Source organism: Drosophila persimilis, unplaced genomic scaffold (assembly GCF_003286085.1).
Source record: "Drosophila persimilis strain 14011-0111.01,24,50 unplaced genomic scaffold, DperRS2 tig00000223-arrow-arrow-pilon, whole genome shotgun sequence".
NCBI classification, from domain to species: Eukaryota; Metazoa; Arthropoda; class Insecta; order Diptera; family Drosophilidae; genus Drosophila; species Drosophila persimilis.
Genome location: NW_020825306.1, coordinates 43,232 through 68,087, shown reverse-complemented (window position 1 = coordinate 68,087; position 24,856 = coordinate 43,232). Strand labels below are relative to the sequence as shown.

Genomic DNA, 24,856 nt, shown 5'->3' with positions numbered 1-24,856 from the left:
AGGCACGTACGCCACCGACACGAAGATGCAGCCGAGGAAAGCAACGCCCGAAGCCAGAGTCGGGAGTTCCAAGAGAAGGGCTCATGGAAACTAGCCAGCAGCAGAGAGATCAGTTCCGTTTGAGACAAGCAGACCGAAAGTCAAGTCGGGGAATTCATTTAAATCTTGTGACATAAAGATATTTAAGTTTGTAAAATAAAAGTATTTTTTTAAAAACTTAAAATCGAGTTGCGGATATTTAACTATATATATATTCATAATATTGATATTAAATGGAAACGCATTATCTCTCATTGTTGTATATATTTGTGTGAGAAGAACGAAGAAAAATATATATATTTTTGTCCTTTTTGAATCAAATAATACTGAGGAATGTCTAGCATAAAAAAATAATTAAAGTTTTTTTCATCTAGAATTGCCTCTTATTAATGTTTCGAAAGGAAATTTTGTTGTAAATATAAATATTTAATATTCTTCGTGATATTCGTTATAAAATACGAATATTATAATGATTTCATTATGAGAACGCTCTATATATAATAATATAGAGTAATTATCATTATAAATTTTAATATACGTATATACAACCTCAACTCATATGGGACTACCCCCTGAATTTAAGCATATTAATTAGGGGAGGAAAAGAAACTAACCAGGATTTTCTTAGTAGCGGCGAGCGAAAAGAAATCAGTTCAGCACTAAGTCACTTTGTCTATATGGCAAATGTGAGATGCAGTGTATGGAGCGTCAATATTCTAGTATGAGAAATTAACGATTTAAGTCCTTCTTAAATGAGGCCATTTACCCATAGAGGGTGTCAGGCCCGTATAACGTTAATGATTACTAGATGATGTTTCCAAAGAGTCGTGTTGCTTGATAGTGCAGCACTAAGTGGGTGGTAAACTCCATCTAAAACTAAATATAACCATGAGACCGATAGTAAACAAGTACCGTGAGGGAAAGTTGAAAAGAACTCTGAATAGAGAGTTAAACAGTACGTGAAACTGCTTAGAGGTTAAGCCCGATGAACCTGAATATCCGTTATGGAAAATTCATCATTAAAGTTGTAATATTTTAACAATATTATAATAATAGTGTGCATTTTTTCCATATAAGGACATTGTAATCTATTAGCATATAACAAATTTATCATAAAATATGACTTATAGTTTATTCAAATTATTATGCTTGCATTTTAACATAGAATAAATGTCATTAATTTGATAAAGTGTTGATAAATTAAAATTAATACAGTGCGTTAATTTTTCGAAATTATATAATGGCATAATTATCATTGATTTTTGTGTTTATTATATGCATTTGTATGATTAACAATGCGAAAGATTCAGGATACCTTCGGGACCCGTCTTGAAACACGGACCAAGGAGTCTAACATATGTGCAAGTTATTGGGAGATAAACCTAATAGCGTAATTAACTTGACTAATAATGGGATTAGTTTTTTAACTATTTATAGATAATTAACACAATCCCGGGGCGTTCTATATAGTTATGTATAATAATATTTATATTATTTATGCCTCTAACTGGAACGTACCTTGAGCATATATGCTGTGACCCGAAAGATGGTGAACTATACTTGATCAGGTTGAAGTCAGGGGAAACCCTGATGGAAGACCGAAACAGTTCTGACGTGCAAATCGATTGTCAGAATTGAGTATAGGGGCGAAAGACCAATCGAACCATCTAGTAGCTGGTTCCTTCCGAAGTTTCCCTCAGGATAGCTGGTGCATTTTAATGTTATATAAAATAATCTTATCTGGTAAAGCGAATGATTAGAGGCCTTAGGGTCGAAACGATCTTAACCTATTCTCAAACTTTAAATGGGTAAGAACCTTAACTTTCTTGATATGAAGTTTAAGGTTATGATATAATGTGCCCAGTGGGCCACTTTTGGTAAGCAGAACTGGCGCTGTGGGATGAACCAAACGTAATGTTACGGTGCCCAAATTAACAACTCATGCAGAAACCATGAAAGGCGTTGGTTGCTTAAAACAGCAGGACGGTGATCATGGAAGTCGAAATCCGCTAAGGAGTGTGTAACAACTCACCTGCCGAAGCAACTAGCCCTTAAAATGGATGGCGCTTAAGTTGTATACCTATACATTACCGCTAAAGTAGATGATTTATATTACTTGTGATATAAATTTTGAAACTTTAGTGAGTAGGAAGGTACAATGGTATGCGTAGAAGTGTTTGGCGTAAGCCTTCATGGAGCTGCCATTGGCACAGATCTTGGTGGTAGTAGCAAATAATCGAATGAGACCTTGGAGGACTGAAGTGGAGAAGGGTTTCGTGTGAACAGTGGTTGATCACGAGTTAGTCGGTCCTAAGTTCAAGGCGAAAGCCGAAAATTTTCAAGTAAAAAATCAGTGAGTAATATTGTCAAATCTTTTATGATTTTTAAATACTTGAATAATTTTGAACGAAAGGGAATACGGTTCCAATTCCGTAACCTGTTGAGTATCCGTTTGTTATTAAATATGGGCCTCGTGCTCATCCTGGCAACAGGAACGACCATAAAGAAGCCGTCGAGAGATATCGGAAGAGTTTTCTTTTCTGTTTTATAGCCGTACTACCATGGAAGTCTTTCGCAGAGAGATATGGTAGATGGGCTAGAAGAGCATGACATATACTGTTGTGTCGATATTTTCTCCTCGGACCTTGAAAATTTATGGTGGGGACACGCAAACTTCTCAACAGGCCGTACCAATATCCGCAGCTGGTCTCCAAGGTGAAGAGTCTCTAGTCGATAGAATAATGTAGGTAAGGGAAGTCGGCAAATTAGATCCGTAACTTCGGGATAAGGATTGGCTCTGAAGATTGAGATAGTCGGGCTTGATTGGGAAACAATAACATGGTTTATGTGCTCGTTCTGGGTAAATAGAGTTTCTATCATTTATGGTAGTTACTTGTTCCCCGGATAGTTTAGTTACGTAGCCAATTGTGGAACTTTCTTGCTAAAATTTTTAAGAATACTAATTGGGTTAAACCAGTTAGTTCTTATTAATTATAACGATTATCAATTAACAATCAATTCAGAACTGGCACGGACTTGGGGAATCCGACTGTCTAATTAAAACAAAGCATTGTGATGGCCCTAGCGGGTGTTGACACAATGTGATTTCTGCCCAGTGCTCTGAATGTCAAAGTGAAGAAATTCAAGTAAGCGCGGGTCAACGGCGGGAGTAATGTCGTGCAGGTTGTGATGCTCCCGAAACAACAAACCACATCCTGCAGAATTGTTACCGTACGCATGGGAGGCGGGTAGCAAGACATAACTGTGTAGTCAATAACCTTAAGAGGATTCTTGAGGAGAAGGGCCACACAGTGCACGTCGAACCAAGTTTGCAGCTGGAAACCTCGGTAAGTAAACCAGACCTGGTGTGTATCCGTGACAATCACGCTTGCGTGATTGATGCGCAGATTATAACGGATGGACTGTTTCTCGACGATGTGCACCATCGCAAAGTTGAGAAATATAAAAGACCGGAAGTTATATCTGCACTGCGGAGAGAATTCGGAGTGTCGGGCAACGTCGAAGTCCTATCCGCGACGTTAAACTGGCGTGGGATCTGGAGCAATCAATCCGTTAGAAGATTGATAGCAAAGGGTCTCATCTCATCCGGTGACAGCAATGTCATTAGCGCCAGAGTGGTAACAGGCGGACTATATTGCTTCAGACAGTTCATGTATCTCGCAGGTTACACTCGAGATTGGACTTAGCCTATACACTATGTTGGCGAGAAGACGCTTGCTACCTAGGCATAATGTGAAATTAGGTATAAACATCGTGGTTGTAAAACTTGAGGTGGGTTTTTAGTACGTATGCGTGATTACTTCGTAATCATGAATCGTGCATGCTAGTGGGGTTTGGCCTCCACTAGTATCTTTGAAGATTTTCCTTCCTCAGCGATCAAAAAAAAAAAAAAAAAATAGCCAAATGCCTCGTCATCTAATTAGTGACGCGCATGAATGGATTAACGAGATTCCTACTGTCCCTATCTACTATCTAGCGAAACCACAGCCAAGGGAACGGGCTTGGAATAATTAGCGGGGAAAGAAGACCCTTTTGAGCTTGACTCTAATCTGGCAGTGTAAGGAGACATAAGAGGTGTAGCATAAGTGGGAGATATTAGATTTCGGTTTGGTATCGACAATGAAATACCACTACTCTTATTGTTTCCTTACTTACTTGATTAAATGGAACGTGTATCATTTCCTAGCCATTATACGGATATATTTATTATATCTTATGGTATTGGGTTTTGATGCAAGCTTCTTGATCAAAGTATCACGAGTTTGTTATATAATCGCAAACAAATTCTTTAATGAGAATGCATTTATGTATTTTCAATTTGAAAATTTGGTAGAACTCCAATTACTCAGGTATGATCCAATTCAAGGACATTGCCAGGTAGGGAGTTTGACTGGGGCGGTACATCTCTCAAATAATAACGGAGGTGTCCCAAGGCCAGCTCAGTGCGGACAGAAACCACACATAGAGCAAAAGGGCAAATGCTGACTTGATCTCGGTGTTCAGTACACACAGGGACAGCAAAAGCTCGGCCTATCGATCCTTTTGGTTTAAAGAGCTTTTAACAAGAGGTGTCAGAAAAGTTACCATAGGGATAACTGGCTTGTGGCGGCCAAGCGTTCATAGCGACGTCGCTTTTTGATCCTTCGATGTCGGCTCTTCCTATCATTGTGAAGCAAAATTCACCAAGCGTTGGATTGTTCACCCATGCAAGGGAACGTGAGCTGGGTTTAGACCGTCGTGAGACAGGTTAGTTTTACCCTACTAATGACAAAACGTTGTTGCGACAGCATTCCTGCGTAGTACGAGAGGAACCGCAGGTACGGACCAATGGCACAATACTTGTTCGAGCGAACAGTGGTATGACGCTACGTCCGTTGGATTATGCCTGAACGCCTCTAAGGTCGTATCCGTGCTGGACTGCAATGATAAATAAGGGGCAATTTGCATTGTATGGCTTCTAAACCATTAAAAGTTTATAATTTATTTTATAAACGACAATGGATGTGTTCAAAGTGACCGCCACGATAATTAAATATTGATCTGTAACAACACTGCGCATGTGCCCTGCTGCATATCGATGTTCTCATATCGATGTTCTGTATATCGATGTTCCCTTTTCGGTGTCTCTCTCTTGCGTATGTTACTCGGAAGCACATATAATTCTGTATACTGATATTCTGCTGTCTTACAAATAAAATAACTTTAACAGGTTATGGGCCCAGACACCAATTCACCCAGAAACAGTATAAAACAGAAACAGTGAGAAACAATAAACATTGTTTGGTGCTTAGTGAAAAGCAGTGCTAAAAAAATGGCATAGACTCATTGGGGTTATGTGTGTACATAGAAAGGCAAAAGAACAAGTTGAACAAATTCAACGGAGATTCGCATTGTGTTTTTTTGATTAGAATTTTGCAGCGAATCGGACCGTTGCCGTGGTTTAAAGTCCAAAATAAAGCAGTCCCAACGGATCAAGAAACACAAAAGCGAACGGAGACTCAAGTGTGTATACCAAAAAGTGCGTATGCCAAGCCGCACAAAACGGCGAGTGTGTATACCCAAAAGTGTGTATACCAAGGCATAGAAAATCGCGAGTGTGTGTGTGTAAATAGCAACTCGGAGGGATACTTAAAAGAAAACGAAAAAAAAACAAAAGAAAGACACGGACAACAGTATTGTCGTCGTAGTTGCTTTGTGCATTACAAATTTTGCACTGTGGGACAATAAGTATAAAAAATGAGTGGAAATATGAATTTCAATATTGAGAAACTGGACGAAAACAATTATAGCACATGGGAAGTTTTGATGAGAAGTGTTCTCATACAAAATGATTTGTGGCCAATCGTCAGTGGTAAAATTGAGCTTAGTGAAAGTGCAACAAGTGAGCAACGTGCAGCTTTTGAACTAAAGGATCAAAAGGCGTTGGCGTCAATTTTACTTTGTGTTAAATCGACCCAACTAAACAATATTAAAAATTGTGTATCGTCGTCACAGGCATGGCAAAAGCTAAATAAAATTCACAGGCCAAGCGGACCAGCAAGGGTAGTGTTTTTAATTAAACAATTGTTGACGTTAAAAATGTCGGATGGTATAAGTGCACAGGAATATTTGCGGAAATTCCAGGTGGTACACGAGGCTTTAGCAGAGGTCAACATAAAGGTTGATGAAAAGATCTTATCAGTTGTGTTGCTAAATGGTTTGCCTAAATCGTATGAAAGTTTTGTTGTTGCGATTGAGACGCGAGATGATTTGCCGAGCTTGAGCATGCTAAAAATAAAAATTTCTGAAGAAGCGAATAGGCAGGAAGATAGCATTAGCAAGGAAATTACAAGTAGCGCGGAACTACACGTCAGTTATGACAACAACAATTTTAAGAAAAACTTTAAGAAGGGCAAAAAGTGTTTTAAGTGCGGAAAGGAAGGCCATTTTAAATCGGAATGCCGTGCTAAAAGCAAGCAGGAAGGAGCAAACAACAAGGGCGCAAACAGTAAAAGCGGGGAAAGATTGGGTACAATGCTTTGCGTAACCGAATATGACAAAGTGGAACCAGAAAAATATGTACCAATCCTAAGTTTAGCTAAGCCGAATGACCAGATGTTAAATGCATGGTGCATAGACAGTGGCGCAACGGCGCATCTATGTTGTGACAAGGAACGCTTTGTGTCGTTCACGGAAGATAATCAAAAAGTATTTTTAGCCGGCGGTAAATCACTTATTGCTGAAGGGCATGGAACTGTTCAAGTAAAGTTCGGTGATAGATCCGTTACGATGGAAAATGTTATCTTGGTACCAGATTTGCAGTACAATTTTATATCGGTCACAAAACTATTAAAACATGGAAAAAAAGTTGTGTTTGAGAAAAATCAAGCGATGATTTTTGAAAACGGAAAAATAGTTATAAAGGCACATCTGGAAAATGGATTGTTTATGGTTCAGGACAATCAGGAAAAGTGTATGAACATTGTAAATGTTGAGGCAGATGCATTCAAATGGCACAATAGGTTCGGACATGTACATTTTGACGCATTAAAGGAAATGGTTAACAAGGAGATGGTAATAGGTCTCAAGGGCATATACAAGCCAAAACAAGTGTGTGCAACATGCGCAAAAAGTAAAATTTGCGTGCAACCATTTCAATCGAGCACAAACAGGTCAAAGGGCGTTCTAGACTTAATACATACTGATGTATGCGGTCCAATGCAAAAGCAGTCAATGGGAGGCAATCGATATTTCGCCACATTTATTGATGATTGTTCAAGATATGTATCAGTAAGTTTCCTAAAAACCAAAGATCAGGTTTTCGAGGCTTTTAAAGAATTTAAGAGTCAAGTTGAGTGCCAAACTGGGAGAAAAGTCAAGGTTTTACAAAGCGACAATGGCCGAGAATACATATCAAGCGTTTTTGACAATTACCTAAACCAAAATGGAATAAAGCGAAACTTAACAGTGCCATATACACCTCAACAAAACGGAGTTGCAGAAAGGGCCAACAGAACATTGGTAGAAATGGCAAGAAGTATGCTGCTGCATGCTGGGTTGAGTGAATGCTATTGGGCAGAAGCGATTCGAACTGCCACGTATTTGCGAAATAGAGTGGCAAGCAGCTGCTTGAGCGGGGTGACACCTTTTGAAATATGGACAGGTCGAAAGCCAGTGGTATCGCATTTAAGAGTTTTTGGCTCAGTAGCGATAGCTCTAGATAAAACAAAGAAATCAAAGTTCGCACAGAAAGGCTTAGAGTATATAATGGTGGGCTACTCGGATACGGCCAAAGCATACCGTTTGGTCAGTAAAGAAACCAGGAAACTCGTAGAGAGTAGGGATGTCATTTTTGTAGAACCTGAAGGGGGCAAACTAGATGCATCATGTTCCAATGACATATCATCAATTGAGGTTCAAGAAAACCAGAACGCTGAACCCGAAATGGATAGCGAGCAATTTAAAGATCCAGAAAATGAGCCAGAAAATCAGGAGGAGATTAGGTCTAGTAATGACATTCTTGTAATTCCAGAACCAATAAGAGGACCAGGACGCCCAACCATAGTACGGACGGGCAAACCAGGACGACCAAGGAAGCAGTATCATATGCTCAATGCGATACTGGCAGCAGACGTACAAGTTCCACAAAACTACGCACAAGCTGAACGGTCTACTGAAGGCGAGATATGGAAAGCATCAATGAAGGACGAGTACGAATCTCTCGTGAAGAACGGCACGTGGTCGCTTACTAAATTGCCTAGCGGGAAAAAGTCCATTGGATGCAGATGGGTTTACGCAGTTAAGTCCAATCCGGATGGAAGCGTGAACAGGCTCAAATCACGTCTGGTGGCGAAAGGTTGTAGCCAACGCTACGGGATCGACTACAAGGAAACATTTGCACCAGTTGTACGCCACGCAACTATCAGGTTGATAATTGCACTTGGAGTCGAACATGGTCTCCACCTACATCAAATGGATGTTGTCACGGCGTATCTCAACGGCGAATTGGAAGATGAGGTTTTTATGAGACAACCTGAGGGCTTCATCAGCGAAGTTCACCCAAATCACGTTTTGAGGCTTCACAAAAGTATATATGGCCTAAAACAATCAGGAAGAGTGTGGAACTCTACGTTGGATGCAACGCTGAGACGCATTGGTTTTATACCGACTGTCAACGAACCCTGTCTGTATCGTAAGCCAGGTAAAAATATGTGTCTAATAGCTGTCTACGTAGATGACATTATTTTGGCGTGTAAGGACCTAGATGATATATCTGATATCAAGATAAAGATCGCAGCAGAATTTGATGTGGTTGACATCGGGCCTATGCAATACTTTTTAGGTATTGAGGTGAAACGTGAAGGCAGTACGGGTGCGATTTCAATCAGCCAACGGAAATATATTAGAGAGTTGCTCGAACAGTACAATTTGAAAGATTGTCGACAGACGTCCACGCCTCTTGAAGCTGGTTACCAGGTGGCATGCAACAAAGAGGATTGCCGCAGGGTCGACATCACATCGTTCCAAAAGCTAATTGGAGAGTTATCTTATCTTGCTGTTATGACTCGTCCAGACATTGCGCATTCGGTGAACAAATTAGCACAACGTAACAAGGATCCTCATTCCGAGCATGAAGCGGCAGCCAAGCACATCCTTCGATATTTGGCAAAAACTATCGACTGGGAGATATGCTACACAAAGCAAGGAAAGGCAATTGAGTGTTTTGTTGATGCAGATTGGGCAAGTGATATGACGAACCGAAAGTCATTCACTGGCTATGTATGCATGTTGGCAGGAGGAGCGGTTTCTTGGGAGTCAAGAAAGCAATCGACGGTTGCCCTCAGTTCCACGGAGGCAGAGTACATAGCCTTATCATCTGCAGCAAAAGAGGCGATATACTTTCGCAGCCTACTGATTGACTTAAAGCTGATATCCAAGGAGTCAGCTATTCAGATATACGGCGACAACATTGGAGCACAGCAGCTTGCTAGAAACCCCATGTTTCATGCACGTACAAAGCACATCGACGTCAAGATACATCATATTCGAGAGGTTCTCAAGAGAGGTGAAGTCAACATTGCATATCTGCCAACCGATGAGATGATAGCAGATGTCCTCACAAAGAACTTAGCCAAGGTTAAGCACCATAAATTTGTATTCGCATTTGGTTTAAAAGATCGTTTATAAGTGCTTGACATGTTATTGAATATTAGTTAAGTATATTTAAAGTTTGTAAACATGCGTTGTGTTGAGGAGGAGTGTTCAAAGTGACCGCCACGATAATTAAATATTGATCTGTAACAACACTGCGCATGTGCCCTGCTGCATATCGATGTTCTCATATCGATGTTCTGTATATCGATGTTCCCTTTTCGGTGTCTCTCTCTTGCGTATGTTACTCGGAAGCACATATAATTCTGTATACTGATATTCTGCTGTCTTACAAATAAAATAACTTTAACAGGATGTGATGCCAATGTAATTTGTAACATAGTAAATTGGGAGGATCATCGATCACCTGATGCCGCGCTAGTTGCATATAAAAACATTATTTAATACAATGACAAAGCCTAGAATCAATTGTAAACGACTTTTGTAACAGGCAAGGTGTTGTAAGTGGTTGAGCAGCTGCCATACTGCGATCCACTGAAGCTTATCCTTTGCTTGATGATTCGATATATATAAATTTATTCTTTATATATGAAAATTATTTTTATATATTTATATGAATATATACCTATAAATGGTAATATATATATATATATATATTAAAAAGAATATATTTTATATAAATATGGATAAATTATTTATCCTATATAAATTACGTTGGCTTGAATATGAATATAATGTTATATTATAAGTTTGTTATACTTAATTACATATGAAATGATACTTATAAAAATTGTATTATGTGAACACACGAAACATAGTGTATATGCATATGTGCAAATGTGAATGTATATATGAAATAATATGAATGCAAAAAGCATGGAGTGATCGTATGTGGAACTTGGAAGTATTTCTAATATTGGAATTTAATGATATGTGATATGAATGCAAGAATTAAATAGTTTGGTATATAAAATGTGATAATATTATATGTTATATTATAACATGAGCATGATTTGATTATGAATACAGAAAATATAAAGATATATTTTATATACATATGTACAAATATATGTATATTTGGAGTGATCGTATGTGGAACTTGGAAGTATTTCTAATATTGGAATTCAATGATATGTGATATAAATGCAAGAATTAAATAGTTTTGTATATAAAATGACAATATTATGGATATGGGGAAACATTCACCATATCCTAAAAATTATAACATGAGCATGATTTGATTTTGAATAGAGAAAATATAATGATATATTTTATATACATATTTACAAAAATATATGTATATTTTTGAAATTGTGTTATAATGAATAAAAATAACAAATAACGCCGAGGTGTGCTATAAAATATCAATATTAGGTTTTATATGGATATGGATATGGATATGGGAATGTTTCTCATATATAATATAACATTATAGCATAATCATAATGCGATTATAAATATAGAAAATATAAAAATGTATTTAATATAAATAGATATATTACGTGTATATGTGAAATTAAAGCAAAGATACCAGCTGATATGATATCTTTCATGTAAATGAATGATGAATGTAATGAAAAATAATTAATTTAATTTCATATGATATGGGGAACATACTAAGTCGGCAATGTCTGTTTATTTTATATGCGTATATATATTTTTCTTAATATATATGAATAATTTTGAAGTGATAGTATAATATTTTGTATTAAAATACGAAAAGAAACTATTTTTAAAAGGTACTCTCAAGTAAAAATACCTGATTTGCGGAAAGCGTGGCAGAAAACCTATATAGGGAGTGGTAGTCTCGTGCATGGTATATTTCATATGAAAATTTTATAATGAAAAATTATTAATTTATTTCATATGATATGGGGAATATACTTAGCCGGCAATGTCTGTGTATTTTATATGAATATATATATATTTCTTAATATATATGAATAATTTTGAAGTGATAGTATTGTATTTTTTATTAAAATACGAAAAGAAACTATTGTTAAGAGGCACTCTCAAGTAAAAATACCCGATTTGCGGAAAGCGTGGCAGAAAACCTATATAGGGAGTGGTAGTCTCGTGCATGGTATATTTCATATGAAAATTTTATAATGAAAAATTATTAATTTATTTCATATGATATGGGGAATATACTTAGCCGGCAATGTCTGTGTATTTTATATGAATATATATATATTTCTTAATATATATGAATAATTTTGAAGTGATAGTATTGTATTTTTTATTAAAATACGAAAAGAAACTATTGTTAAGAGGCACTCTAAAGCAAAAATACCCGATTTGCGGAAAGCGTGGCAGAAAACCTATACATGATGGACAGTTGATGTCCATCGGTATTGTATACAATATTTGGTACAGTATTGTATATAATATTATTATATGTTGTCATTATACTCAAAGTAGTGTTTAATAGGAGATATTTGTTTTCAAATTGATCTTAATAAAGATAATATAGTGAAACTAACCAAGATATATACTATTTAGTATATATCATTTCTGTTTCGAATTATTATCGTGAATTTTTGGAAATGGTCTTATATGATTAAATATTGTATGAGTGCCATTTCAACAATGTACCAGCATATATAATCAAAGCGATTTATATGCAAATTCAAATATTGCCAAAATATATAAATTCCATTCCACATGAACTCATGTGTTTGGTTTTATTTAATGTATATCACAAAAAACGCATACGAAATTGGATAAATTTTAAATTTGTTGTCAAAATACATAGTTTAAACACAATTAATATTGGTTTAAGCCTATATACGTGTGATAATATATTAAGTGCAAATAAAAAGATATTTTTGAACGAAAAAAAAATGTATATAATAAAATATATATATTTATATAGAGAAAAATGGCGAATGTGAATGCTATATAAAAATGGCCACAATCGTTTAACAAATTCTCATAAACTGTTGATAAAAAATATTATTTATTTTTTTTTTTTATTCAAAAGTATTATTGAGTTGTCAAATATTTACATATGTGAGCGTATGCGCACGAAACGAAAACATTATTCTGGTTGATCCTGCCAGTAGTTATATGCTTGTCTCAAAGATTAAGCCATGCATGTCTAAGTACACACGAATTAAAAGTGAAACCGCAAAAGGCTCATTATATCAGTTATGGTTCCTTAGATCGTTAACAGTTACTTGGATAACTGTGGTAATTCTAGAGCTAATACATGCAATTAAAACACGGACCTTATGGGACGTGTGCTTTTATTAGGCTAAAACCAAGCGATCGTAAGATCGTTACATTGGTTGAACTCTAGATAACATGCAGATCGTATGGTCTTGTACCGACGACAGATCTTTCAAATGTCTGCCCTATCAACTTTTGATGGTAGTATCTAGGACTACCATGGTTGCAACGGGTAACGGGGAATCAGGGTTCGATTCCGGAGAGGGAGCCTGAGAAACGGCTACCACATCTAAGGAAGGCAGCAGGCGCGTAAATTACCCACTCCCAGCTCGGGGAGGTAGTGACGAAAAATAACAATACAGGACTCATATCCGAGGCCCTGTAATTGGAATGAGTACACTTTAAATCCTTTAACAAGGACCAATTGGAGGGCAAGTCTGGTGCCAGCAGCCGCGGTAATTCCAGCTCCAATAGCGTATATTAAAGTTGTTGCGGTTAAAACGTTCGTAGTTGAACTTGTGCTTCATACGGGTAGTACAACTTACAATTGTGGTTAGTACTATACCTTTATGTATGTAAGCGTATTACCGGTGGAGTTCTTATATATAATTAAGTACTTGTATTTTTTTATATATTCCTCCTATTTAAAAACCTGCATTAGTGCTCTTCATCGAGTGTTATTGTGGGCCGGTACAATTACTTTGAACAAATTAGAGTGCTTAAAGCAGGCTTCAAATGCCTGAATATTCTGTGCATGGGATAATGAAATAAGACCTCTGTTCTGCTTTCATTGGTTTTCAGATCAAGAGGTAATGATTAATAGAAGCAGTTTGGGGGCATTAGTATTACGACGCGAGAGGTGAAATTCTTGGACCGTCGTAAGACTAACTTAAGCGAAAGCATTTGCCAAAGATGTTTTCATTAATCAAGAACGAAAGTTAGAGGTTCGAAGGCGATCAGATACCGCCCTAGTTCTAACCATAAACGATGCCAGCTAGCAATTGGGTGTAGCTACTTTTATGGCTCTCTCAGTCGCTTCCCGGGAAACCAAAGCTTTTGGGCTCCGGGGGAAGTATGGTTGCAAAGCTGAAACTTAAAGGAATTGACGGAAGGGCACCACCAGGAGTGGAGCCTGCGGCTTAATTTGACTCAACACGGGAAAACTTACCAGGTCCGAACATAAGTGTGTAAGACAGATTGATAGCTCTTTCTCGAATCTATGGGTGGTGGTGCATGGCCGTTCTTAGTTCGTGGAGTGATTTGTCTGGTTAATTCCGATAACGAACGAGACTCAAATATATTAAATAGATATCTTCAGGATTATGGTGTTGAAGCTTATATAGCCTTCATTCATGGTGGCAGTAAAATGTTTATTGTGTTTGAATGTGTTTATATAAGTGGAGCCGTACCTGTTGGTTTGTCCCATTATAAGGACACTAGCTTCTTAAATGGACAAATTGCGTCTAGCAATAATGAGATTGAGCAATAACAGGTCTGTGATGCCCTTAGATGTCCTGGGCTGCACGCGCGCTACAATGAAAGTATCAACGTGTATTTCCTAGACCGAGAGGTCCGGGTAAACCGCTGAACCACTTTCATGCTTGGGATTGTGAACTGAAACTGTTCACATGAACTTGGAATTCCCAGTAAGTGTGAGTCATTAACTCGCATTGATTACGTCCCTGCCCTTTGTACACACCGCCCGTCGCTACTACCGATTGAATTATTTAGTGAGGTCTCCGGACGTGATCACTGTGACGCCTTGCGTGTTACGGTTGTTTCGCAAAAGTTGACCGAACTTGATTATTTAGAGGAAGTAAAAGTCGTAACAAGGTTTCCGTAGGTGAACCTGCGGAAGGATCATTATTGTATGTTTCTACCGTTAACAAAAATATATATATATTGCCAATTTACCAAACAAAATATGTTTTTATAAAATCATAATTGTAAAATAAAATATATTCAGTTGTATATATTATATGTTTATATTAATTATATTGCCAATATACTCATTTAGTAGTAGCTATACATATAACATTGTGTTCTATGTGTGTAGCAATTAATATATAAATACATATTGATGATATTATTACAATAATATTGATTTATAAAATCTGTGTGCATATGTACCATAGTATGCACGCGTTGCGAATATGTATTGTCCATCATAGCTATGGGCATACATTGGTTAATGCAACAGCCTAAAAAGTACAATGTTGTACCTGATTTCAGGTTAATACTTTTATATAAATTGATAATTATCAAACAAGCCAAAATACATATTATATTATTTAAAAATATGGTAATATATCGCTTATATAAAACTAAGACATTTCGCAACATTCTTTTAGGATAAAACTAAAATTTATTGAAGGAATTGATATATGCCAGTAAAATGGTGTATTTTTAATTTCTTTCAATAAAGACATATCTGACAAATAAATGAATAAACAAATTTTAATCACTCTAAGCGGTGGATCACTCGGCTCATGGGTCGATGAAGAACGCAGCAAACTGTGCGTCATCGTGTGAACTGCAGGACACATGAACATCGACATTTTGAACGCATATCGCAGTCCATGCTGTTTGGTACTTTAATTAATTTTATAGTGCTGCTTGGACTACATATGGTTGAGGGTTGTAAGACTATGCTAAATAAGTTGTTTAAAAATTTTACGAAATTTTTAAGCATATTGTATATTATTGGATATATATATATATATATTCATAATATTGATATTAAATGGAAACGCATTATCTCTCATTGTTGTATATATTTGTGTGAGAAGAACGAAGAAAAATATATATTTTTTTGTCCTTTTTGAATCAAATAATACTGAGGAATGTCTAGCATAAAAAAATAATTAAAGTTTTTTCATCTAGAATTGCCTCTTATTAATGTTTCGAAAGGAAATTTTGTTGTAAATATAAATATTTAATATTCTTCGTGATATTCGTTATAAAATACGAATATTATAATGATTTCATTATGAGAACGCTCTATATATAATAATATAGTGTAATTATCATTATAAATTTTAATATACGTATATACAACCTCAACTCATATGGGACTACCCCCTGAATTTAAGCATATTAATTAGGGGAGGAAAAGAAACTAACCAGGATTTTCTTAGTAGCGGCGAGCGAAAAGAAATCAGTTCAGCACTAAGTCACTTTGTCTATATGGCAAACGTGAGATGCAGTGTATGGAGCGTCAATATTCTAGTATGAGAAATTAACGATTTAAGTCCTTCTTAAATGAGGCCATTTACCCATAGAGGGTGCCAGGCCCGTATAACGTTAATGATTACTAGATGATGTTTCCAAAGAGTCGTGTTGCTTGATAGTGCAGCACTAAGTGGGTGGTAAACTCCATCTAAAACTAAATATAACCATGAGACCGATAGTAAACAAGTACCGTGAGGGAAAGTTGAAAAGAACTCTGAATAGAGAGTTAAACAGTACGTGAAACTGCTTAGAGGTTAAGCCCGATGAACCTGAATATCCGTTATGGAAAATTCATCATTAAAGTTGTAATATTTTAACAATATTATAATAATAGTGTGCATTTTTTCCATATAAGGACATTGTAATCTATTAGCATATAACAAATTTATCATAAAATATGACTTATAGTTTATTCAAATTATTATGCTTGCATTTTAACATAGAATAAATGTCATTAATTTGATAAAGTGTTGATAAATTAAAATTAATACAGTGCGTTAATTTTTCGAAATTATATAATGGCATAATTATCATTGATTTTTGTGTTTATTATATGCATTTGTATGATTAACAATGCGAAAGATTCAGGATACCTTCGGGACCCGTCTTGAAACACGGACCAAGGAGTCTAACATATGTGCAAGTTATTGGGAGATAAACCTAATAGCGTAATTAACTTGACTAATAATGGGATTAGTTTTTTAACTATTTATAGATAATTAACACAATCCCGGGGCGTTCTATATAGTTATGTATAATAATATTTATATTATTTATGCCTCTAACTGGAACGTACCTTGAGCATATATGCTGTGACCCGAAAGATGGTGAACTATACTTGATCAGGTTGAAGTCAGGGGAAACCCTGATGGAAGACCGAAACAGTTCTGACGTGCAAATCGATTGTCAGAATTGAGTATAGGGGCGAAAGACCAATCGAACCATCTAGTAGCTGGTTCCTTCCGAAGTTTCCCTCAGGATAGCTGGTGCATTTTAATGTTATATAAAATAATCTTATCTGGTAAAGCGAATGATTAGAGGCCTTAGGGTCGAAACGATCTTAACCTATTCTCAAACTTTAAATGGGTAAGAACCTTAACTTTCTTGATATGAAGTTTAAGGTTATGATATAATGTGCCCAGTGGGCCACTTTTGGTAAGCAGAACTGGCGCTGTGGGATGAACCAAACGTAATGTTACGGTGCCCAAATTAACAACTCATGCAGAAACCATGAAAGGCGTTGGTTGCTTAAAACAGCAGGACGGTGATCATGGAAGTCGAAATCCGCTAAGGAGTGTGTAACAACTCACCTGCCGAAGCAACTAGCCCTTAAAATGGATGGCGCTTAAGTTGTATACCTATACATTACCGCTAAAGTAGATGATTTATATTACTTGTGATATAAATTTTGAAACTTTAGTGAGTAGGAAGGTACAATGGTATGCGTAGAAGTGTTTGGCGTAAGCCTTCATGGAGCTGCCATTGGCACAGATCTTGGTGGTAGTAGCAAATAATCGAATGAGACCTTGGAGGACTGAAGTGGAGAAGGGTTTCGTGTGAACAGTGGTTGATCACGAGTTAGTCGGTCCTAAGTTCAAGGCGAAAGCCGAAAATTTTCAAGTAAAAAATCAGTGAGTAATATTGTCAAATCTTTTATGATTTTTAAATACTTGAATAATTTTGAACGAAAGGGAATACGGTTCCAATTCCGTAACCTGTTGAGTATCCGTTTGTTATTAAATATGGGCCTCGTGCTCATCCTGGCAACAGGAACGACCATAAAGAAGCCGTCGAGAGATATCGGAAGAGTTTTCTTTTCTGTTTTATAGCCGTACTACCATGGAAGTCTTTCGCAGAGAGATATGGTAGATGGGCTAGAAGAGCATGACATATACTGTTGTGTCGATATTTTCTCCTCGGACCTTGAAAATTTATGGTGGGGACACGCAAACTTCTCAACAGGCCGTACCAATATCCGCAGCTGGTCTCCAAGGTGAAGAGTCTCTAGTCGATAGAATAATGTAGGTAAGGGAAGTCGGCAAATTAGATCCGTAACTTCGGGATAAGGATTGGCTCTGAAGATTGAGATAGTCGGGCTTGATTGGGAAACAATAACATGGTTTATGTGCTCGTTCTGGGTAAATAGAGTTTCTATCATTTATGGTAGTTACTTGTTCCCCGGATAGTTTAGTTACGTAGCCAATTGTGGAACTTTCTTGCTAAAATTTTTAAGAATACTAATTGGGTTAAACCAGTTAGTTCTTATTAATTATAACGATTATCAATTAACAATCAATTCAGAACTGGCACGGACTTGGGGAATCCGACTGTCTAATTAAAACAAAGCATTGTGATGGCCCTAGCGGGTGTTGACACAATGTGATTTCTGCCCAGTGCTCTGAATGTCAAAGTGAAGAAATTCAAGTAAGCGCGGGTCAACGGCGGGAGTAACTATGACTCTCTTAAGGTAGCCAAATGCCTCGTCATCTAATTAGTGACGCGCATGAATGGATTAACGAGATTCCTACTGTCCCTATCTACTATCTAGCGAAACCACAGCCAAGGGAACGGGCTTGGAATAATTAGCGGGGAAAGAAGACCCTTTTGAGCTTGACTCTAATCTGGCAGTGTAAGGAGACATAAGAGGTGTAGCATAAGTGGGAGATATTAGATTTCGGTTTGGTATCGACAATGAAATACCACTACTCTTATTGTTTCCTTACTTACTTGATTAAATGGAACGTGTATCATTTCCTAGCCATTATACGGATATATTTATTATATCTTATGGTATTGGGTTTTGATGCAAGCTTCTTGATCAAAGTATCACGAGTTTGTTATATAATCGCAAACAAATTCTTTAATGAGAAAATGCATTTATGTATTTTCAATTTGAAAATTTGGTATAACTCCAATTACTCAGGTATGATCCAATTCAAGGACATTGCCAGGTAGGGAGTTTGACTGGGGCGGTACATCTCTCAAATAATAACGGAGGTGTCCCAAGGCCAGCTCAGTGCGGACAGAAACCACACATAGAGCAAAAGGGCAAATGCTGACTTGATCTCGGTGTTCAGTACACACAGGGACAGCAAAAGCTCGGCCTATCGATCCTTTTGGTTTAAAGAGTTTTTAACAAGAGGTGTCAGAAAAGTTACCATAGGGATAACTGGCTTGTGGCGGCCAAGCGTTCATAGCGACGTCGCTTTTTGATCCTTCGATGTCGGCTCTTCCTATCATTGTGAAGCAAAATTCACCAAGCGTTGGATTGTTCACCCATGCAAGGGAACGTGAGCTGGGTTTAGACCGTCGTGAGACAGGTTAGTTTTACCCTACTAATGACAAAACGTTGTTGCGACAGCATTCCTGCGTAGTACGAGAGGAACCGCAGGTACGGACCAATGGCACAATACTTGTTCGAGCGAACAGTGGTATGACGCTACGTCCGTTGGATTATGCCTGAACGCCTCTAAGGTCGTATCCGTGCTGGACTGCAATGATAAATAAGGGGCAATTTGCATTGTATGGCTTCTAAACCATTAAAAGTTTATAATTTATTTTATAAACGACAATGGATGTGATGCCAATGTAATTTGTAACATAGTAAATTGGGAGGATCATCGATCACCTGATGCCGCGCTAGTTGCATATAAAAACATTATTTAATACAATGACAAAGCCTAGAATCAATTGTAAACGACTTTTGTAACAGGCAAGGTGTTGTAAGTGGTTGAGCAGCTGCCATACTGCGATCCACTGAAGCTTATCCTTTGCTTGATGATTCGATATATATAAATTTATTCTTTATATATGAAAATTATTTTTATATATTTATATGAATATATACCTATAAATGGTAATATATATATATATATTAAAAAGAATATATTTTATATAAATATGGATAAATTATTTATCCTATATAAATTACGTTGGCTTGAATATGAATATAATGTTATATTATAAGTTTGTTATACTTAATTACATATGAAATGATACTTATAAAAATTGTATTATGTGAACACACGAAACATAGTGTATATGCATATGTGCAAATGTGAATGTATATATGAAATAATATGAATGCAAAAAGCATGGAGTGATCGTATGTGGAACTTGGAAGTATTTCTAATATTGGAATTTAATGATATGTGATATGAATGCAAGAATTAAATAGTTTGGTATATAAAATGTGATAATATTATATGTTATATTATAACATGAGCATGATTTGATTATGAATACAGAAAATATAAAGATATATTTTATATACATATGTACAAATATATGTATATTTGGAGTGATCGTATGTGGAACTTGGAAGTATTTCTAATATTGGAATTCAATGATATGTGATATAAATGCAAGAATTAAATAGTTTTGTATATAAAATGACAATATTATGGATATGGGGAAACATTCACCATATCCTAAAAATTATAACATGAGTATGATTTGATTTTGAATAGAGAAAATATAATGATATATTTTATATACATATTTACAAAAATATATGTATATTTTTGAAATTGTGTTATAATGAATAAAAATAACAAATAACGCCGAGGTGTGCTATAAAGTATCAATATTAGGTTTTATATGGATATGGATATGGATATGGGAATGTTTCTCATATATAATATAACATTATAGCATAATCACATTGCGATTATAAATATAGAAAATATAAAAATTTATTTAATATAAATAGATATATTACGTGTATATGTGAAATTAAAGCAAAGATACCAGCTGATATGATATCTTTCATGTAAATGAATGATGAATGTAATGAAAAATAATTAATTTAATTTCATATGATATGGGGAACATACTAAGTCGGCAATGTCTGTTTATTTTATATGCGTATATATATTTTTCTTAATATATATGAATAATTTTGAAGTGATAGTATAATATTTTGTATTAAAATACGAAAAGAAACTATTTTTAAAAGGTACTCTCAAGTAAAAATACCTGATTTGCGGAAAGCGTGGCAGAAAACCTATATAGGGAGTGGTAGTCTCGTGCATGGTATATTTCATATGAAAATTTTATAATGAAAAATTATTAATTTATTTCATATGATATGGGGAATATACTTAGCCGGCAATGTCTGTGTATTTTATATGAATATATATATATTTCTTAATATATATGAATAATTTTGAAGTGATAGTATTGTATTTTTTATTAAAATACGAAAAGAAACTATTGTTAAGAGGCACTCTCAAGTAAAAATACCCGATTTGCGGAAAGCGTGGCAGAAAACCTATATAGGGAGTGGTAGTCTCGTGCATGGTATATTTCATATGAAAATTTTATAATGAAAAATTATTAATTTATTTCATATGATATGGGGAATATACTTAGCCGGCAATGTCTGTGTATTTTATATGAATATATATATATTTCTTAGTATATATGAATAATTTTGAAGTGATAGTATTGTATTTTTTATTAAAATACGAAAAGAAACTATTGTTAAGAGGCACTCTCAAGTAAAAATACCCGATTTGCGGAAAGCGTGGCAGAAAACCTATATAGGGAGTGGTAGTCTCGTGCATGGTATATTTCATATGAAAATTTTATAATGAAAAATTATTAATTTATTTCATATGATATGGGGAATATACTTAGCCGGCAATGTCTGTGTATTTTATATGAATATATATATATTTCTTAATATATATGAATAATTTTGAAGTGATAGTATTGTATTTTTTATTAAAATACGAAAAGAAACTATTGTTAAGAGGCACTCTCAAGTAAAAATACCCGATTTGCGGAAAGCGTGGCAGAAAACCTATATAGGGAGTGGTAGTCTCGTGCATGGTATATTTCATATGAAAATTTTATAATGAAAAATTATTAATTTATTTCATATGATATGGGGAATATACTTAGCCGGCAATGTCTGTGTATTTTATATGAATATATATATATTTCTTAATATATATGAATAATTTTGAAGTGATAGTATTGTATTTTTTATTAAAATACGAAAAGAAACTATTGTTAAGAGGCACTCTAAAGCAAAAATACCCGATTTGCGGAAAGCGTGGCAGAAAACCTATACATGATGGACAGTTGATGTCCATCGGTATTGTATACAATATTTGGTACAGTATTGTATATAATATTATTATATGTTGTCATTATACTCAAAGTAGTGTTTAATAGGAGATATTTGTTTTCAAATTGATCTTAATAAAGATAATATAGTGAAACTAACCAAGATATATACTATTTAGTATATATCATTTCTGTTTCGAATTATTATCGTGAATTTTTGGAAATGGTCTTATATGATTAAATATTGTATGAGTGCCATTTCAACAATGTACCAGCATATATAATCAAAGCGATTTATATGCAAATTCAAATATTGCCAAAATATATAAATTCCATTCCACATGAACTCATGTGTTTGGTTTTATTTAATGTATATCACAAAAAACGCATACGAAATTGGATAAATTTTAAATTTGTTGTCAAAATACATAGTTTAAACACAATTAATATTGGTTTAAGCCTATATACGTGTGATAATATATTAAGTGCAAATAAAAAGATATTTTTGAACGAAAAAAAAATGTATATAATAAAATATATATATTTATATAGAGAAAAATGGCGAATGTGAATGCTATATAAAAATGGCCACAATCGTTTAACAAATTCTCATAAACTGTTGATAAAAAATAATTATTTATTTTTTTTTTTTATTCAAAAGTATTATTGAGTTGTCAAATATTTACATATGTGAGCGTATGCGCACGAAACGAAAACATTATTCTGGTTGATCCTGCCAGTAGTTATATGCTTGTCTCAAAGATTAAGCCATGCATGTCTAAGTACACACGAATTAAAAGTGAAACCGCAAAAGGCTCATTATATCAGTTATGGTTCCTTAGATCGTTAACAGTTACTTGGATAACTGTGGTAATTCTAGAGCTAATACATGCAATTAAAACACGGACCTTATGGGACGTGTGCTTTTATTAGGCTAAAACCAAGCGATCGTAAGATCGTTACATTGGTTGAACTCTAGATAACATGCAGATCGTATGGTCTTGTACCGACGACAGATCTTTCAAATGTCTGCCCTATCAACTTTTGATGGTAGTATCTAGGACTACCATGGTTGCAACGGGTAACGGGGAATCAGGGTTCGATTCCGGAGAGGGAGCCTGAGAAACGGCTACCACATCTAAGGAAGGCAGCAGGCGCGTAAATTACCCACTCCCAGCTCGGGGAGGTAGTGACGAAAAATAACAATACAGGACTCATATCCGAGGCCCTGTAATTGGAATGAGTACACTTTAAATCCTTTAACAAGGACCAATTGGAGGGCAAGTCTGGTGCCAGCAGCCGCGGTAATTCCAGCTCCAATAGCGTATATTAAAGTTGTTGCGGTTAAAACGTTCGTAGTTGAACTTGTGCTTCATACGGGTAGTACAACTTACAATTGTGGTTAGTACTATACCTTTATGTATGTAAGCGTATTACCGGTGGAGTTCTTATATATAATTAAGTACTTGTATTTTTTTATATATTCCTCCTATTTAAAAACCTGCATTAGTGCTCTTCATCGAGTGTTATTGTGGGCCGGTACAATTACTTTGAACAAATTAGAGTGCTTAAAGCAGGCTTCAAATGCCTGAATATTCTGTGCATGGGATAATGAAATAAGACCTCTGTTCTGCTTTCATTGGTTTTCAGATCAAGAGGTAATGATTAATAGAAGCAGTTTGGGGGCATTAGTATTACGACGCGAGAGGTGAAATTCTTGGACCGTCGTAAGACTAACTTAAGCGAAAGCATTTGCCAAAGATGTTTTCATTAATCAAGAACGAAAGTTAGAGGTTCGAAGGCGATCAGATACCGCCCTAGTTCTAACCATAAACGATGCCAGCTAGCAATTGGGTGTAGCTACTTTTATGGCTCTCTCAGTCGCTTCCCGGGAAACCAAAGCTTTTGGGCTCCGGGGGAAGTATGGTTGCAAAGCTGAAACTTAAAGGAATTGACGGAAGGGCACCACCAGGAGTGGAGCCTGCGGCTTAATTTGACTCAACACGGGAAAACTTACCAGGTCCGAACATAAGTGTGTAAGACAGATTGATAGCTCTTTCTCGAATCTATGGGTGGTGGTGCATGGCCGTTCTTAGTTCGTGGAGTGATTTGTCTGGTTAATTCCGATAACGAACGAGACTCAAATATATTAAATAGATATCTTCAGGATTATGGTGTTGAAGCTTATATAGCCTTCATTCATGGTGGCAGTAAAATGTTTATTGTGTTTGAATGTGTTTATATAAGTGGAGCCGTACCTGTTGGTTTGTCCCATTATAAGGACACTAGCTTCTTAAATGGACAAATTGCGTCTAGCAATAATGAGATTGAGCAATAACAGGTCTGTGATGCCCTTAGATGTCCTGGGCTGCACGCGCGCTACAATGAAAGTATCAACGTGTATTTCCTAGACCGAGAGGTCCGGGTAAACCGCTGAACCACTTTCATGCTTGGGATTGTGAACTGAAACTGTTCACATGAACTTGGAATTCCCAGTAAGTGTGAGTCATTAACTCGCATTGATTACGTCCCTGCCCTTTGTACACACCGCCCGTCGCTACTACCGATTGAATTATTTAGTGAGGTCTCCGGACGTGATCACTGTGACGCCTTGCGTGTTACGGTTGTTTCGCAAAAGTTGACCGAACTTGATTATTTAGAGGAAGTAAAAGTCGTAACAAGGTTTCCGTAGGTGAACCTGCGGAAGGATCATTATTGTATGTTTCTA

General features: G+C 35.9%; 4 non-coding genes and 1 pseudogene across 4 annotated transcripts; all 5 read left to right on the top strand.

The window, feature by feature from the left end:
• The first annotated feature begins 584 nt into the window (after window positions 1-584).
• On the top strand, window positions 585-5,143 carry LOC113565927 (annotated as a pseudogene).
• A 7,550-nt stretch (window positions 5,144-12,693) lies between these two features.
• On the top strand, window positions 12,694-14,688 carry LOC113565923. The gene has a single exon (XR_003408839.1). It is a non-coding gene; the product is annotated as a small subunit ribosomal RNA (ribosomal RNA).
• Window positions 14,689-15,284: 596 nt separating this feature from the next.
• Window positions 15,285-15,463, top strand: LOC113565933. Its single transcript, XR_003408846.1, has one exon. It is a non-coding gene; the product is annotated as a 5.8S ribosomal RNA (ribosomal RNA).
• A 413-nt stretch (window positions 15,464-15,876) lies between these two features.
• Window positions 15,877-19,839, top strand: LOC113565926. Its single transcript, XR_003408842.1, has one exon. It is a non-coding gene; the product is annotated as a large subunit ribosomal RNA (ribosomal RNA).
• A 3,009-nt stretch (window positions 19,840-22,848) lies between these two features.
• On the top strand, window positions 22,849-24,843 carry LOC113565922. Its single transcript, XR_003408838.1, has one exon. It is a non-coding gene; the product is annotated as a small subunit ribosomal RNA (ribosomal RNA).
• Window positions 24,844-24,856: the final 13 nt, after the last annotated feature.